Source organism: Grammomys surdaster, unplaced genomic scaffold, assembly GCF_004785775.1.
Source record: "Grammomys surdaster isolate TR1022 unplaced genomic scaffold, NIH_TR_1.0 125940, whole genome shotgun sequence".
Classification (NCBI taxonomy): domain Eukaryota; kingdom Metazoa; phylum Chordata; class Mammalia; order Rodentia; family Muridae; genus Grammomys; species Grammomys surdaster.
Genome location: NW_021620762.1, coordinates 2,390,532 through 2,407,481, shown reverse-complemented (window position 1 = coordinate 2,407,481; position 16,950 = coordinate 2,390,532). Strand labels below are relative to the sequence as shown.

The 16,950-nt window shown below is 53.2% G+C and overlaps 1 protein-coding gene across 1 annotated transcript in view; it reads right to left on the bottom strand.

The window, feature by feature from the left end:
- The window catches only part of Rhbdf2 (rhomboid 5 homolog 2), a 26,908-nt gene extending 12,234 nt beyond the window's left edge, over nt 1-14,674 (bottom strand). Inside the window, exons 1-2 of the mRNA XM_028752912.1 lie at nt 14,607-14,674; nt 706-869 (exon numbers count right to left, since the gene is read on the bottom strand). The gene's annotated coding sequence lies outside the window, so the exon portion shown is untranslated. The remainder of the gene's footprint in view (nt 1-705; nt 870-14,606) is intronic.
- Nucleotides 14,675-16,950: the final 2,276 nt, after the last annotated feature.

Below are 16,950 nucleotides of genomic sequence, written 5' to 3'. Positions count from 1 at the left end.
AGAGAGAGAGAGAGAGAGAGAGAGAGAGAGAGAGAGAGAGAGAGAGAGAGAGAGAGAGAGAGAGGCCAGTCTAGGTTATACAAAAAATTCAAGACTACTTTGAATCATGAGATTCTACTGAAGGGAAAAAGGAGAAGAGATGGTCTGTGTGTGTCCAGGTTAAGAGCATTTGCTGCTCTTCCAGAGGACCTGAGTTCAGTTCCAGGTGATCCGACACCTTCTGTAGATTTCAGCAGGCACCCATACATACAAAGAATACACACATATATATACACATTTAAAAAAAAAAAAAAAACAGAGGTGTTGGTGCACAGCTTTAGTCCCGGCAGTCAGGAGGCAGAGGCAGGAGGATTGCTGTGAATTCAAGTCTAGCCAAGGCTACATAACAAAGGCCTGTTTCACATAAAAAAAAGTAACAAACAGAAGCTGAGACAGAGGTCAGAGGTCAGCACATGGTCTAGCCTGTTCACGTCCTGGGTTCTATCTCCAGCAGGTGCCCACAGATGCTGGGCCTCTGCCTGCACTGGTCACTCTGACTGCTGACCATCACATGGCCACTTTCTGGCTTCAGGCTGGATGCCACTTCCCCCGAGGGGCTCTCTCCAATTCCTGAGATGCACCTGGCCCCGTCGCCTGCGTGTGCTCATTTCTGAGGCGGGCTCATTGTCCTCTAAACCAAATAAATGAGGTCTTGAGGCCACCCACCTGGCCAGCCGATTCCTTCCTTCGGATGTGCAGGTTTGGGCTCCCTGGGCTTCCCAGAAGGTGTCTACACCATACTCCGCTCCTTTCCTCAATCTCTGGGTCTCCTGGGGTTAAGGTGGACAGATGGACTGACAGATGGATGACTGTGGGTCAGGCAGGCCAACCTGTGAGGACAGAAGTGCAGGCGATTGGTCAGGCTGACCGTCAAATTGTTCGTTTTTAGATCTTAGTCTCTCCATGCCCGTCTCCCACATGGGCATGCCTGTCTCATAGCGCTGACCCAGGTGGCAGTGGCCCTGGAGTATTAACCTGCCACCACTCGGACAAGGGGCTGTACCACGGCTTGACTGGAGCCAGGCAGGAAGCTCTGCCCTATTCTATTCTGTTTTTAATATTACCTTTAAAAAGCATCTTAACCTTTAGAGATAAGGTCTCAGGCCCTCTAGGCTGGCCTTGAACCTGCTGTGTAGCTGAGGACGGCCTTGTACTTCTGATCTTTCTGCTCTACCTCGTAAGTACTACGATCACGTGCACGAGCCACCACGCCCAGCTCACTGTCACTTCAAGAGAAATATTCAATCCACAAGGCCAGGAATTGTTGTTGGCTTAAAAAAAAAAATTAATGACTCTCTCCTTCCACTGTGGGTGCCAGGGATCACACGTAGCTCATCAAGCTTGTGTGGCAAGCACTTTTGGGAAAACCGTGTATAGGTGTTTTGTCTGAACGTATGCCTGCACACCACACACATTCCTGATGCCCACAGAGGCCTGAAAGGGCACTGGATACCCTGGAGTTGGAGTTACAGATGTTTGTGAGCAGCCAGGTGGGTGCTGGGAGCTGCACCACTCAGCCATCGCCAGCCCCAGTGGTGAGTGCTTTTACCAGCTGATTCATCTGCTTTACCCTGACTTCTGACTAAGATTTACTTTCTGAGGAAGGAGAGGTGGGTTCAGTCCCAACGTGCTTTCCACACAACAGGCGGACCTGAGTTTGATTTCCAGTATCCTCAGTCACAACAACTACAACAACAGCAGCAACTACAGAGCTGGGCATGGCCTCGTGGATCTGTAATCCCAGCCCTGGATCAATGGAGGCAGGAAGAGATCCACAGACTTGCTGACCAGAGGCCAAGTTCCAGGTAGTGAGGGACCCTATCTAAAAACAAGAAGGGTGTATGTATGATCCCTGAGAATGATACCCATGGTTGTCCTGTGTCAGGCTCAGGTGCTAGAGGGCATACATGCACACACCTGCACACACACACACACATATACAAACACACGCACTCGTGTGCACACATACATGCACAAACACATACACACGTGTGCACTTGAGCAAACACACTCACACACACACGTACATGCATGCACACACGCACACATATACACACGGAAAAAGGGATGAATCTGGGGTTAGGGATGACTTAACAGATACAGTGCTTGCCGTGAAGTGTGAAGAACCCACGGAGACCCAACAACAGCAGCACCTGTAACCCCAGCATGCCTCCAGCGAGACAGAGGACCTTCAGAAGCCCAAGGGGCAAGTAGCCTGGTGTACGCACAGCAGACAAACAAAAAGATCCTGTGCCAAACAAGGCAGACGGGGAGGACTAACATCTGAGGCTGTTTTCTGACCTCCACCTGCGCCATGACGGTCACACCCCACTGACACGTGTGCGAACTCGTGAAAGAGGAAAGGAAAGGGGCTGTAGCTCGACATATGGTGCCTGCCACATATGCAGGAGGCCTTGGCTTCAACCTCCAGAGCTACAAAATCACAATATTTAATTTCTATTAGGCGGCCTGATACTAGCGCTTAAGCAGTGGGGACCCTCCTGCCATTTGTTTGTTTTTGCAACAAAAACAAACAAATTTCTTCCTAATAATTTATTGATGTAAAATCCGCACAACAGAACATTAACCATTTGAAAGGCACGCCACGGTGCCTGTGTTTTAGAAAGCCCCGTGCAGGCATATATTATAAACAAGCCAGGAGAGCACAGCAGGTCCTCCTTGGAGTAAGCTCCAGGAACAACTGGGAAGTGGTTCAGAGCCTGGGCACAATGCCTCGTGTGCCAGGCCTGGCTCAGCCCCCCCCCACACACACACACTGTCGAATCCTTCCAAAAGAGATGTCACTATGCTTCTGATTTGTAGCCTCAGAGGGGTTGATTAACTTACTCAAGCTCACACAGCAGGAAAGGGGTGCTGCTAGGATTCAAGTCATCTGACAGTAGGTGGGGATCCAGCTCTCTCCTTTTCTAAATCCAGGGTACATAGGGGCTAGAAGACTCTTACTGTGGGGCCAAGGGAGTCAGTCACCCATGCAGGGAGCTATGCCCTAGCATTGTAGTGCCTCTCAAACCATGATCGACAGAGACCTGGGCTGCCCAGAGGCGGCCTGCCGTGGTGAACTGGAAGCAAGGGCTGGTGTAGGTCCAGGTGAACCCATGCAGGCCCGTCTAGGCTTTGCTGTACTGAGACCTGGGAAACTCTCCGTATCTCAGATCTGGAGCATTAGATGGGGAGGAGGAGGGCTGGCCCAGGTCATTACTGTTTCTTTAAGTAGGACCAACGGCCTCAGCTTTGGCTCCATCACGCCAAGAGTCCTATCCCTCAGCCCTCTGAGATCACAGAAGGAAGATACTGGGGGCTGGACTGGCAGACTCTGAGGAGCACGGCTAGTCACACGGAGACACAGCTTGGGGATAACTCCAGGACAACAGCCTCCCCCGGGGCCTCCACACAGAAGCTCCTCAACTTGGCCTGGGACCAGGGTGCAGGGAGAGGGCATTTGGCGGGCATTACTCTGAGAAACTGGCACCAAGGAAGAGGGGCAGGCAGAGAGAGAGAGAGAGAGAGAGAGAGAGAGAGAGAGAGACAGACAGAGAGACAGAGAGCCAGGGAGAGGGAGAGGGAGAGGGAGAGGGAGACGGCGAGTCAGACTCTCTTCGGTTGTGGAGAGGGAGAGGGAGAGGGAGAGGGAGAGGGAGGGAGGGAGGGAGAGAGAGAGAGAGAGAGGTGGCAAAGGAGGCCACCAGCAGAAATGAGTCCAACTCTCTGCACTCTGAGAACATGGCCTGTGGCTCTCTAGCTAACAGCAATGAGACCCTTCTGGAATGAGAACCTGAAGCCCCCCCCCCCAGGAGTCAGCAGGGCAGGCTTGTCCCCCAACTCAGCCAGCTAGACTGGGATGGTTTGACTGGGAATGGCCCCATAGACTCATGTGTGGATGCGTGGTTCACAGCTGTGAACTGTTTGGGAAGAATCAGGAGGTGTGGCCTTATTGAAGGAGGTGTGTTGGTGGGAGTGAACTTTGACCAGGCCCGGTTTGTTTCTTTCTGTCTCTCTGTCTGCTGCCTGTGGACCAGGATGTAAAGATTCAGCTACTTTTCCAGCATCATGCCTGCCGCTGCCGAGCTCCCTGCCATGACAGTCACGGTGTCACCCTCCAACACTGTAAGCAAACCCACGATTCAATGCTTCCTTCTATAGGTTACGCGGTCATAGTGTCTCTCCACAGCCATAGAACAGTAGCCAGACCCAGATCTATCCCCTGCGCCTCGGGCAAGCTCCCACCTCTGTCTCTGAGACCCTGAAATCTTATGCCAGCCTTGTCGACCTGGCCAACCTCTGCTGCTTCCTTCTCCCCAACATAATATTTTTATTAATTATTTGGGAATTTCATAAAATGTAGCCCTATCCCTCTCGCTTCCCATTCCTCCAGGCCACCTTCTTCCCCTTATGCTCCCCCCAAACCCACCAAGTTCAGTTTGTATTACCCATGTACTCACTGGAGCATTGTCAGACTCCCAGTGGCCAGCCCCTTAAAGAGAACTGAGTTCTTCCCCATCCCCATCCCTGCCAAAGCCATCAACTTAGAGTCTTTATCACTTTTTGTTTGTTTGAGATAGGCTGTGCTGGAACGAACAATCTCTCTCTCTCTCTCTCTCTCTCAGCGGTGGTGAGGGGTTGTCATAGAAACCTCAACGTCACCCATTCTCAGCTATGAATCTGCAGTCATCAATACCACTGCAGAAGAAGCTTTCCCACCCACAGCAGGGATCAGGGACATCAACGTGGCCTCTGGTGACAGCAATGGTCACAGACATCAACACAGCATAGACCAGGAACCACAGAGGTCCCACGAGGAGACGTAACCCAGGAAAGGAACCATTGCTCATCTCAGGTGTCTGCTTGTCAGTCAGAGTCAGGGTGATCACTCGGTTGGACAGTGTGTCGGGGGCAGGGCCTGGGCAAGCTCCGGGCTGCTCCATGCCACCCTGCCTCCAGGAAGCCTCTCACCGTGACCCTGCTCTGTCCCATGCTGCATCCCACAGCTCTGTCAATGGCAGGAGTCCCCTGCTCCACTCTCACACCCAGTCACTGCCCACCATGTCCTAGCTGGATGAGTCTGGTGAGAGCAGGAGCCACTGCAGCTGGGGAAGGTCTGCATGGACGCTGGGCTGAGGCCACCTCTCAAACTCTGCAGTTGGCTCTGGAGGTCGCTCACCTTGCCCAGTCCTGCTGCAGGGCTTGGATGGAGGGTGCTGGGTGCTTGGTGCTGGGTGCTGGCTCGGGCTGAGGCTGGTTCCCTGGTTAGCCACAAACACTCTTTCCCTTCTGAAGAGCTTCTCTCAGAGTCTGGGCCATTCCAGCTGGGGACAACCCCCTCTCCCAAAATACCCAGGATCCTTCCCACCCCACCCCCCTAGCCAATCTCCAGATGGAAAAGGCAGATATGACTTTTGACAACAGGACAGGGGAACAGTCTCTGGGACAATCTCAGAGTCCCCTAGAAAGTAGCCTAACTGCAAGGGTAGGTCAGGGGTAGTAAGGAATCACATGCCAGGAAAGTCTCTGCCACCACCCGCAAAGACAGCACCGAGCTTCGAGTGATGGTCCATAAGCTGCATCCCTGTGCCTCAGTTTCCCTTTCTGTCCACTGGCAGTTGGACAAGGTGATGTCTCAGACCTGCTGATCACAGGCAGCCTAGATAATGAAGATTTTTTTCTCTGCTACTTTCTCCCAGAACTTCTCCTGACCCCTCTGCCCCAACCTGTGTGGGAGTGGGCCCAAAGTCCAACCCTTCTCAGGACTGGGTGTGTTGGCAACTGCTTGGCACAGTAGTGGGAACGATCAGATTTGCTCTAGTCTCCTGTGTGACCTATGTCCACGAAAGGCCACTGAAACTAGACAAAAAAAAAAAAATTGCAGGAGCCGCCCTACCCGCCACTTATCTCCCGCCCCCAGAAGTGCTTGCTCACTGCAAAGGAAATTGTGACATCCTGGGAGCAGCCTTCCTCTTGCCCACAGTCATATCCGCTGAGCTCTCCAAGACCCTAGACTTGCTGCCCAGCTGGCCCATGGGTGGGGGTGGAAAGGACCAAAGCTAAGGGTTGTGGTTTCTGCCACCTGTTCAAGTTGGATCCTGGTCTGACTTCTAGGGAGAAGTCTTTCCCACAAGCATCTTTAGCAGAGGGGTGGGGTGGGGTGGGGTGAGGTTGGGGGGGTTGTCAGTGTTTCCTCTTCCTTTAGGGTGGTGTCTAGCAAGGGATGGGGGTGGAGCAGATAGTAGAAGAATGCAGTGCAGAGCTGAGATTCCCCCGGGTGCCCTTGGTAGATGACCTCCACTGGGGTCAGTGTGTGCTCCTGAGAGCCTTCAGACAGTACCACTCACCCAGCGGTGGCCCAGATCAGGCACCGAGAAACACAGGCTCAGAGACTGCCCAGAATGTCCCACAGAATCCGGTTTCCCCACAAAGGGTGGGGCCCAGCCACTCCCAAATGAGGCAGGTCCAACCCGGGCAAGCTAACATGGTAGGCAAAGTCACCCCCGGGGGTACTCCCCCAACCACACTAGGCAGGGTGCCCTCCTTTCCCATGCAGATGGCATATGCTCAGAGTCCTCCCACTCTGCTCCAGGAGGGAGTGGACCTGTACCCACAGGTCTGACCTGAGGCCCTTCCTGGTATCGATGCACCCCCACTATCCTGGAGGTCCTGTGTTCTTTTTTTTTTTTTTTTTTTTTTTTTGGTTTTCCGGGATAGAAATATGCCCTGCCTCAACTGGTTCTCAAATGAGCCCTCAGTTGAGGGCTTTTGTTTTGTTTTTTTTGAGACAGGGTTTCTCTGTGCAGCCCTGGCTGTCCTGGAACTCACTCTGTAGACCAGGCTGGCCTCGGACTCAGAAATCCGCCTGCCTCTGCCTCCCAAGTGCTGGGATTAAAGGCGTGCGCCAACATTGTCCGGCTTCAGGCCCGGTGTTCTTAATGATTCCCTACACCCGTAAGCTCCCAAGACTTGAGGAAACAGGACATTAAGGTGGCCCGACAGCTGTATTCCCAAACAAGAGGGAGCCTGATGAAATTGCCAGGGCCGCATATGGCCAGAAATGGGGACAGAGGGAGGGGCCGACAGACAAGAAGTAGCCCTCTCCCCTCCAGGGAAAGGGGGAAGACCATTGTTCACAACTGAATAAGGCCAAGGGGGAGCACTGCAAGTCACCTAAACGGAGGACTAAACAGACTCCACCTGCCCCAGAAGCCTCACTCGGCTCTGGGCTGCAGGCAAGTCCTAGGGCATGCAGAGAGCTGGCAGAGGAGAAGGGGGTGGTGGCAGACAGCCACATGCTATGTCCTCGCTGAGTCACAGGATGATGACAGTGTGGGCTGGGGGCAAGCAAGTGACTTCTCTCCTCGGTTTCCCTGCCCCAGAAACCAGAAGTGCATCTTCTCCCCCGTCGTCCTGCTGGGAACCTCTGAGTTTTTAGAAAGCTGAAGAGGGGAAGTGGAACCCTCAACTGTTGTAATCCGGTTAAAAAAGAAAAAAAAAGGCTCCTGTTGCTGACGTCCCAAAACTCGCCCGCCAGCCCTGGTGGCCGTGGAACGCTAGCTCATGTAAGACAGAGCTGTTGTCTAAGAAGTCTCCACAGCCAGTGACTCACTGCTAAGCACCTCCTGGCCCTGGGAAGAGGCAGGAATGATGGAGTGGAAGGGAGAGAGGTGAAAAGGCCAGGTCTGGGAACAGGACCCAGGAAGGATCATAAAGTACAGAATGGGGGGGGGTTCCAGCAGTTGGGTGTTCCATCTGGTGGGAGGCTGCAAGGACCACAGAGAAAGGACAGGAAAGAGGGCTCTGTGCTCCTTCCTGATGTGCTTTTCCCCAGAGGCATGCCAGCAGGTGGTTGCACTAAGTCAGCTAGCTCTGCTGGCCTGTGCCTGCTGGCTACCCACAAGAAAAGAAAACTGGCTTGTGGGTTCACAGGCTGTGCAGACCTCACAAGCAACGGGCCTCCCCGCCCCCAGAGCCCTCACTTCTTTCTCCCCTCTTCTTCCCAGGGCTTGTGCCAAACTCATTTCACAAGACCAGACCTGCAGGGGCAGGCTCAAGGGCGTGACAACCTGCTGTCCTCTTTGGGGGTATTCCTCATTAAGACCCTAAGCTCTGGGCTCCCTGTCACCCCATTAGAACAGCTTGGGCATCACAACCCACCACAGACATGGGAAGCGGGTACTAGGTTCCAGGGAGCTGCCAACAGCAGTGTTATGTGAGCGTGTCTATGTGTGGGTGTGGCACCAGAGAGGACCAGCCCTGGATTCCCCTCTGCACTGTACCTGGGCTTTCTCTGGACCAGCAGAGGTGTGAACGCCTCCCTCCTCTGCTGAAGGAAGGACACAGGTTCTGCATCTCTAGAGCTCAAGATACAGCAATCGGGCACAGGAGGAACCCAGTGGTAGAAAGCTGACTTGGCATATACAAGGCTTTGGATTCCATCATGGTAACACACACACACACACACACACACACACACACACACACACACACACGATGCTAACATACTGGGAAATGGGTATGCAGCTGGGAGCCCCAGCTCAAAGCTCCTCTGGAAACTTCATGACTCTAGAAGCTGCTGGTAGAAGCAGGTCCCCTCCAGCCACAGAGATGTGGGTGCTCTGAGCAGAACTGAGCCTAACACACCCCAGGTAAGCAGCGGCAGATCATGAGGAGGACAGCTTTAGGGGACAGTAGAAGGACAGCAAGTGGGCTGCTGGGTTCTAGAATGCCGGTCTAGCCATCTGGTCTCCTGAGAAGACTATGTGTTCTGCTCCGGTTCTGCTGCCCCTCTCTGGGGGTCAAGACATCAGGGCAAAGGAGTCTCCCAGAGAGGGAGCACTCAACACTGGGCATCATATCAGCATGAACCTACTTCAGTATGGAAGATCTGCCTGTCATAGGAACACTGGCTACTGGGAATTGGGTTTTCATCCGTCTTCAAAACCAGAAGAGTATAGGCCCAGTGGTCGGGGCAGGATGCGGTGCAGCCTGGGGGGGAAAGGCTGAGTAAAGTGGTACACTTTACTTCTCTGGGGTTCCCTGACACCACACAGCTGAGGTTTCATCTCATACTTGCAAGCCAATCGCCCACCCAATTTCCATCTGTCATCTTGGAGTGTGGCGACAGAGAAAGGAACTGCCTGACTAGGAGAAGCAGCAACCTAACACCTCTAACTTAATGTGTTGTTTATGTGGACTTCCGAGACCTGGGTGTCTTTGTCACCAATAACCAGGGCTCACCTATCATACAGCATGCTCAACTGAGGGACAAAGTCTACCCTATCCTAAAGAGTCCTTGCGCCAGGTGGTGGTGGCACACGCCTTTAATCCCAGCACTTGGGAGTCAGAGGCAGGTGGATTTCTGAGTTCGAGGCCAGCCTGGTCTACAGAGTGAGTTCCAGGACAGCCAGGGCTGCAAAGAGAAACCCTGTCTCGAAAAACCAAAAAAAAAAAAAAAAAAAAAAAAGGGTCCTTGCAGTGTGGGTCCTTCAGCCAGAAACAGGCGGTACCCAGGCCAGGTATGAACACTCAAAATCACCAGAGGATTACAGGTTGCCCTGTGATGTTTTCCTCAACACACTCAGGACAGGGCACTCGGCATCCTGCCCAGGTCTCCTCCTGCAGGCTAGATGCCCCCCAGCAGGAAGGGAACATGCCAACCAAACACTTTTCAGCTTGTAAACCATCATTAAGAAAGTAATAAACTTGATTTCCCAGAACTCTGCCCTGGGGCACCCTACTTCCCCAGGAAGAGGTTGGTCCCAGTCACAGTGGGTGCCAAGGAATTAGGGCACTTGGACACAGGGCCATCGAGGCTGTGCCCATAGCAGGTGGACCTTCAATGCTACCTGCTAGCACTTTGGGGCAGTGTAGGATTCTCATGGCATGCTAAGAGCCAGAGTCAGGGCTCACGTGTGGTCTGATTACTCAGTCATGGTTTTGTCTGTGAGATGGGGTGACAGTCACTACACGGATAGCAGGCAGGTCCTGCATGTATAATGCCTGGTGAACAACCAGTAGCTATCTAATTGCTCTCCCCCCCCCCTTAGCTGAGCATTGCCACCATGACCCACCCATTCAGCCTATGATCTAAGAGCCACGTGACAGGATTCTTCCTAACAAGCGGAGTTATAAATCAAGGCTCAATGATGTTAACGTTAAATCACCGGTCTAGCTCCCAAAGAAGTACTTTTATTATCATTTTTCTCTGTGTGTACAGGTGTTTTTACCTGCATATATTCTATATCCCACGTACATGCAGTGCCCATGGAGGCCAGGGCAGAGTGTTAGGTTCCCCAGAAACAGAATTACAGATGGCTGCAAGCCAGCGTGTGGATGCTGGGAATTGAATGCAAGTCCTCTGTAAGAACAGCTGGTGCTCTTAGCCACTGAGCCAGCTCTCCACCAGTCCTTAACACTACCCCTCTTGAAATGTGAAGAGCCAAGTGGCAAAAGGGGTGGTAGCTCGCTCTGTATAGTCTGGGTGCAAATGCCTTTGGTTCCCGAGAGCCCTCCTGTAGCATCCAGGATGAGTGGCAACACCTACTGCTTGCTTATCTCCACTTACCTAGCAAAGAGCTTTCATAAGCATTATCTCATTAACCAAGGCAGGGCGGAGGCCACTGTCGTTATCCAGCCTGACTGATAAAGTCCCTAAGGGCCCAGCTGAGCCTTCAGTTTTCAGTCCTGTGTCTACCCAGAATACCACAACAGGTTCTGCATCCTTCAGGGACCTGCCTGGAGAGGGAAAACGCACCTTGTGCCAGGGACCAGGGGCGGGTGGCTCCCCTACGCCACTGTGATACTGTGGACATGGGTTCATTGGCCACCTACTGAGGCAGGGGGGCAGGGCTTTGCAATATAGTCACTCCCAGCCCCAAGGAGTTCTCTACCCAACACAGCTCCTTGTATCATTCAGATATCCTGGAGCCAGCAGTCTACAAGGCAGGGTTTCTCCCATGATCCAAGCCTGCGTCATGTACATCAGCCTTGCTGTAATGATGGCTCACTTCAGTGTCCCCACCAGTCATGCCCACATGTCCACAAGGTCACTACTAGAATCTGCACCTCATAATCCCCACTGTATCGCCGGAGAAACCGGGTTAAGTCTACTTAAATGACTCCTTCCACTGTACAGCTAGGTAGAAATGGAGGCAAGCCCACTCAAGTGACTCCCACCCTTCCTACAGCCTCGAGTTTGCTGGCCCCAGGATCTTGCCTCCTGGGCCTTGAGCGTGGATCACCTGCCCTCCTGGCCAACCATGGCATCTACCATCCCACACCCTGCCAGAACTCACTTGACTCAAACCATTGTGGGGAGCCGGGACAGTGAAACTGAAACTGTCTTCCAGCAGCTGTTGAAGTCCAAATGCTTGCCTCTGGGTCCCTGAAGAAATCTAGTAAAGGGAGGATGGTACCCAGCAACTCTCCATGGCTCCCTGAAGATGAGAAGACAGGCTTTCCTTATGCTGGTCTGCTGCCTGGGGAGGCCAGGGATACTTTGGGGCAGTCCCGGAAAAGCCTCCGTTCTTCCCAACAACGGGGCAGGTGTGGCTGGCTCCTCTTGAGAAGTTGCCTGTGTGCCAAGAGCTGCCCGGCCTGGCAGTGTCCCTGTCCCAGGGCTGTGCTGGCTGCTGAGGTCAGCCAGCACTCCTCCCCCAGCCTGTCTGAGCTGGATAGGAAACTAGGAGCTGCTCCCAACAGATGGTGAGGTCACTTTGGAAATCCCCTCGAGAAATGGGGCAATACCTAGGCAGGATCCCATGAGTTCCAAGGAACATGCCGGATTGGGGTGGGGGATGAGTCTTGGGGAACACACACAGCTCTCGTGTGCTGTGTGAGGGGACCCAGACCCAGAAGACAGCATCAAGTTACCCAAACACAAACATGAACACTTGCCGGCCCCTTGATGCCTTCCTGCTGTCATCTGGTGCCTGTCCCGGTCACAGTTTATACAAGTAATGGAGCTAGAGAGATGGCTCAGCCGTTAATAGCACTGGGTGCTCATCTAAAGGACCCAGGCTGATTTCTAGCATGTCCACAGCAGCTGGCAACTCCTCCCCCAGCTGCCTGTAACCCCAGTTCCAGGGGACCCAGTACCTTCTTCTGGCTTCAGCAAGCACCAAGCACACACATGCTGCACAGACACACAATCAAGGAGGGCAGTGTCCAGAGCTCAGGTCACAAGAAAAATATCAGTGAGTCCAGAGTAGGCCTGAGCCCCCAGTAGTTCTCCTGTTCAAGGCTGCCGTGATTTATCCCTGCTCTGTTGAAAGTCTCTTCCCTGGGCAGCAGAGAGTATAGAAGGTGTGTGTGTGTGTGTGTGTGTGTGTGTGTGTGTGTGTGTGTGTGAAGGGGTACTGACCAGAATGAGCACATGAAGCTGGAGTCACAGGTTTGAAGTCACAGGTTTGGGGTAGGTGGGGTAGGTTTGGGTCTCTTAACTTTATGCCTTTGGAGGCATATAACAGTGGTAACTGCTACAGTATATACCCAGTTGAAGAAGTCTGGTCTTCCGCTGTTTTTTTGTTTTGTTTTGTTGAGACAGGGTCTCATACATCCCAGACTGGCCTCAAACTCTTACTGAGACAAACTCCGGATTGATTCTCCTGCCACTACCCACCAATGCTGAGATTTCAAAGCACATGCCACCAAGTCTGCCTTCACATCAATCAGGCTTTTATGGTTAAAAAGACCAAAATCAACCAAGCAACCTGAGACACCCCTCTCCCACCACTCCTTCTCACCCCACCTGGCCTCCCAAGCAAGAAGTCCCAAACTAGACAGGACTAGGGAGGTGGAAATGCTAGTTGCCAGAAGAGAGGATTCTGATCCTGACCTACTCAGCCGGCAACACCCCCACCTCCATTCCCAGAAAGCTAGGCGTACAGCACAGGAGCCCAGCTCAGTGGTTTTTGGGGCTCTGTGGGCGGAAAGCTCTTTAACAGCCTTCACCCCTCACCGTCACTCAGCAAATACTACAGCAGAGCCTGAGCACACCCTGACCAGGATTCCCACCACCACAGGGGCAACCCATCCTGTTGGAAGGAGACGGGAGCCACAGAGAATCAGTAGATCCGTTATTCCTTGGATGTTACTTTCCTGGTGTAAATAACTAGGGGAGTTAGTTCTGTGTTCAGAAGGAAAATTCCAGTCGGTCACATGGCATTCCCCCATCCATGAGGCCTCAGCTTGTCCAGCTTTCAGAAACTCCATGGGAACGGAGCTTGGTCCTGCCCTTCCTCCATCCCCAGGGCTCTGGATCAGCCTGGGCTTACCCTGTGTCCGAAGTTATTCTGGGTAAGGTACTACAGACTTGTGATTTGAGGGGGCCACTGTTCCCAGCTTCTCCTCCACAGGGCCAGCGGCCAGCCAGCAAGACAGATTTGTGGCACCAGCACAGGACACTTGCCAGGGCAAAACCTGCCCACACACCTCTTTATCCCCCGTCTTATTTAGATTCGCCCTGGTTCTTCCCACAGCCCCTGGAGAAACTGAGGTAGGGAGACGAACACACAAGAAGTACCCTAGTGGGCTGGGGTTTAGAGGATGGTTTCTCAATATTGACTTTGGGGGGGGGGCAATTCTGTACTGTGGGGCTGACCCGTGTCGGTCAAATATCTCCAGGCATTGCCAAATATCCTTAGCGGGCAAAAAGCACCCCTAAGCTGAGAACTACTGCTGAAAACCAAGTTTCATTTTCTTCTCCCTGACCACGGTCACAACAGCACAACACAGATGCTGGGACAGTATTTCACCAGCAGATGTCACACACACTGGAACCCCCAATCTAGCTGGTTGAGAAACAGTAACCGCTCCACCTATGGGGCAATTCCTCAGGTACACCTACCTCACCTTCGCTCTCTCAAGTCCCAGCCCTTCAGACTCCCAGCTCAGTGTTTCCCGGATCAAGGCATGGACCTGGGTTCCCTTCTGCCCTGGGGTTGCGTTAGAGTACTGGGCCCTACAGATCTTACTCTCTCTAACCTTCAACCCAATGCAGAAACATCAGCTAGGGGCCCAACTCGCCAAACCCCTCGGTCCTTAAGCCAGGACTCCTGAATACACTTTGTGAGTCGCGGTCTACTCTGGCGGTAGGAGCCTCCCCCATCCCCCACCCCCGCACCTGTTACCACCACGGCGACGAAGCTCCACGCACAAACTGCAGCCGGGGGACTTCAGAAGCTCACCCGGGAGACAGGGGAGTAGAGTTTTAAGGTCGAAAAGGGATTTCTGGTTGGAAGGCAGAGCCGCATGTTCCAACACTGGGCAGTGCCCTCTCTTCCTCCCTGGGCTTTTAAACTTCTGCGCAAACCACGCGCCCAGACATCTGGTGACTGTGCCCCGGGGAACCCCTTAGGCGTCCTGGTCCCAGCAGAGTCCAGGGATCTGCGGGAGGGATCCAGCGGTCCCGCGGGCACAGAGTCCAGCTTCGGCCTCCAGGGCGCTCCGCGGGGCGCGCAGCCCCGACCCTCCCCGCGGCTGTCTGGGGTAGTCCCGTGACTCCCTAGACACTCGCGGCCTAGCGGACCCGAGCTCCGCCGCGCCCAACTTCCCGCGCTCACCTCTCGGAGGCCCCACGTCCCGGGAAGCGGCTGCGAGCCGAGTGGACAGCGGCGAAGCAGCGGCTACAAGGCTGGGCGCCGGCGCTCCGCCTCTTCCCTACCTGCGCGAGGGCGCGGGGGCGGGGCCTGAGAATGGGCGGGGCCGCGGTGTGGGCGGTGCTTCGGGGGCGTGGTCGGCCCTCTGCCTCTGCCTGGGCCTGTGGCAACTTCTGCTCCACTTAAGGCTACATTTGAACAATTTGCCTAGCATACAGATCTTAGGTCCGATCTCCAGCAACACATTCGCTCACACACGGACACACCCCCATAACAACCAAACAAAACCCACTCACTCTCCCTTTCTCTTTCTCGTGTGACCTGAGGCTCCTTTGATTCCAGGAGCCTCGACTTGGCTTGCATCCTTTTCAGCTGCTCCAATCGCTGCAGCTCCATCCTCTAGGGAGCCTTGGTCGTCTCTAGCTGCTATCTCTCTTTTTTCCATTAGAATGACCTCTCCTCAGGCTTGGATCTCTTCTAGGCCGGACCGGGGCCTTGCTGGAAGTTGGGTCTTGTCCCCTTAACCTCTCCAGGACTAAACACAGAGCAGTTGGAAAGGGGACCGAGGTGTGCAGAGGGATAGCGTGCTTGGTGTCCCAGACTGGAAGCTAGCTCTTAGGAATCTCCCTTAGGAAAATATGGCTGCTGCTCTGACGCCAAGGACATGGAGGCTGCCTGCAGAGACTGAAAGCTGGTTCTCACAGTAACCTGCAACAGATGAAGGCCCTCCACGTCTCGGTGTAGTGGTCAGCCTCCTGGGTGGTTGGCCCAGGGCCAGGCTTTACACACTCCAGCCTAGCCAAAACTGACCAAGTAGCTTGCTTTGTTGGCTGTAATAAGAAATAACTATAAATGATTCCAGCGCAGAGTACCCTAAGGAGCCGGGGATTCAAATCTTGACCTGCCATTGACAACTCCTGTGTCCTTAGACAAATCCCTTAAGCCTCCTGGGCCTCAGCTTTCCCTTCTCTGAGTGGTGGCAATAACAGGAAGCCCCTGTAGGGAGGGCACCTGGCTCTAACTAGCAGCTGCTGTTATCTTTGCTATTATTAGTAGTGGTGACGGTTGTCCTCCTCAGCCTACATCTCCAGCCACACTACACCAATAGGAGCTGGGCTCTGCCTCCTCGCCTCCCTTCCGGACCCAGAAGTCCCTGCCTTAAGTCTGCTCTGGGAGGGGGCACCTTGTGATGCTCTTACCTACTTCCTGGTAGGGTACCATTCTTCAGGTTCACGTACCTAACCCTGTCCAACAGTCATATGATCCCACCTAGGAGCTCACTGGACCTGCCCAGCTCCCAAACAAGAGCTGCGGGCCAGAGAAGGGCCGGGAGTATCCCTTAGATATATAGACTCCTAGGGCCTAGCTTAGCCCCTCACTTAATCCCTCACTTGGGATTTGATGTGGGAACTTGTGGCAGGCAGGAAATGGCAGAGGAAAGAACTGAATCTGTATCCTCAGCCCCTGCACCACTAGCCTCGGTCTTTCTTTCTGGAGTCCTGGGAGAGACCACCACCAGGGGGGTGCTGCAGCCAGGCTGCTTTCAGAGGTAAGCCAGGGCTCTGGGCTCTTGCATTACTCTTTTTTTTTCTTTCTTTCTTTTTTTTTTTTTTTTTAGATCTATTTATTTTATGTACGTGAGTACACTGTTGCTGTCTTCAAACACACCAGAAGAGGGGACCAAATCTCATTACAGATGGTTGTGAGCCACCATGTGGTTGCTGGGAACTGAACTCCGGAAGAGCAGAGGGTGCTCTTAACCACTGAGCCATCTCTCCAGCCCTCTTGCATTGCTCTTAACCACCCTGTCCCCAGTCTACTGCCTTGGTGGGTTAGGTAGAACAGAGGTTAAGAGCACTGACTGCTCTTCCAGAGGTCCTGAGTTCAATTCCCAGCAACCACATGGTGGCTCACAACCATCTGTAATGGGATCCAATGGTGTCTGCCAGCTACAGTGTAGTCATATAAATAAAATAAATAAACCTCTTTTTAAAAATTTGGAGAACTAATTCTATGGTTGGAAGCTTTTGCTGCTGTTGCAGAGTCCCAGGTCCAGGTCTCAGCACCCACTCGGGGGCTTGCAGACACCTCTGACTCTAGTTCCAGGAGGTCTAGTGCCTTTATTATACCTCCACAAGCATGCCTGTACATCATACATACATACACACATACATACATACACGCACACATACACACATACATACATACACACACATACACACACATACATGCATACACACATACATGTACACACATACATACACACACATACACATACATACATACACACATATATACATACATAGAC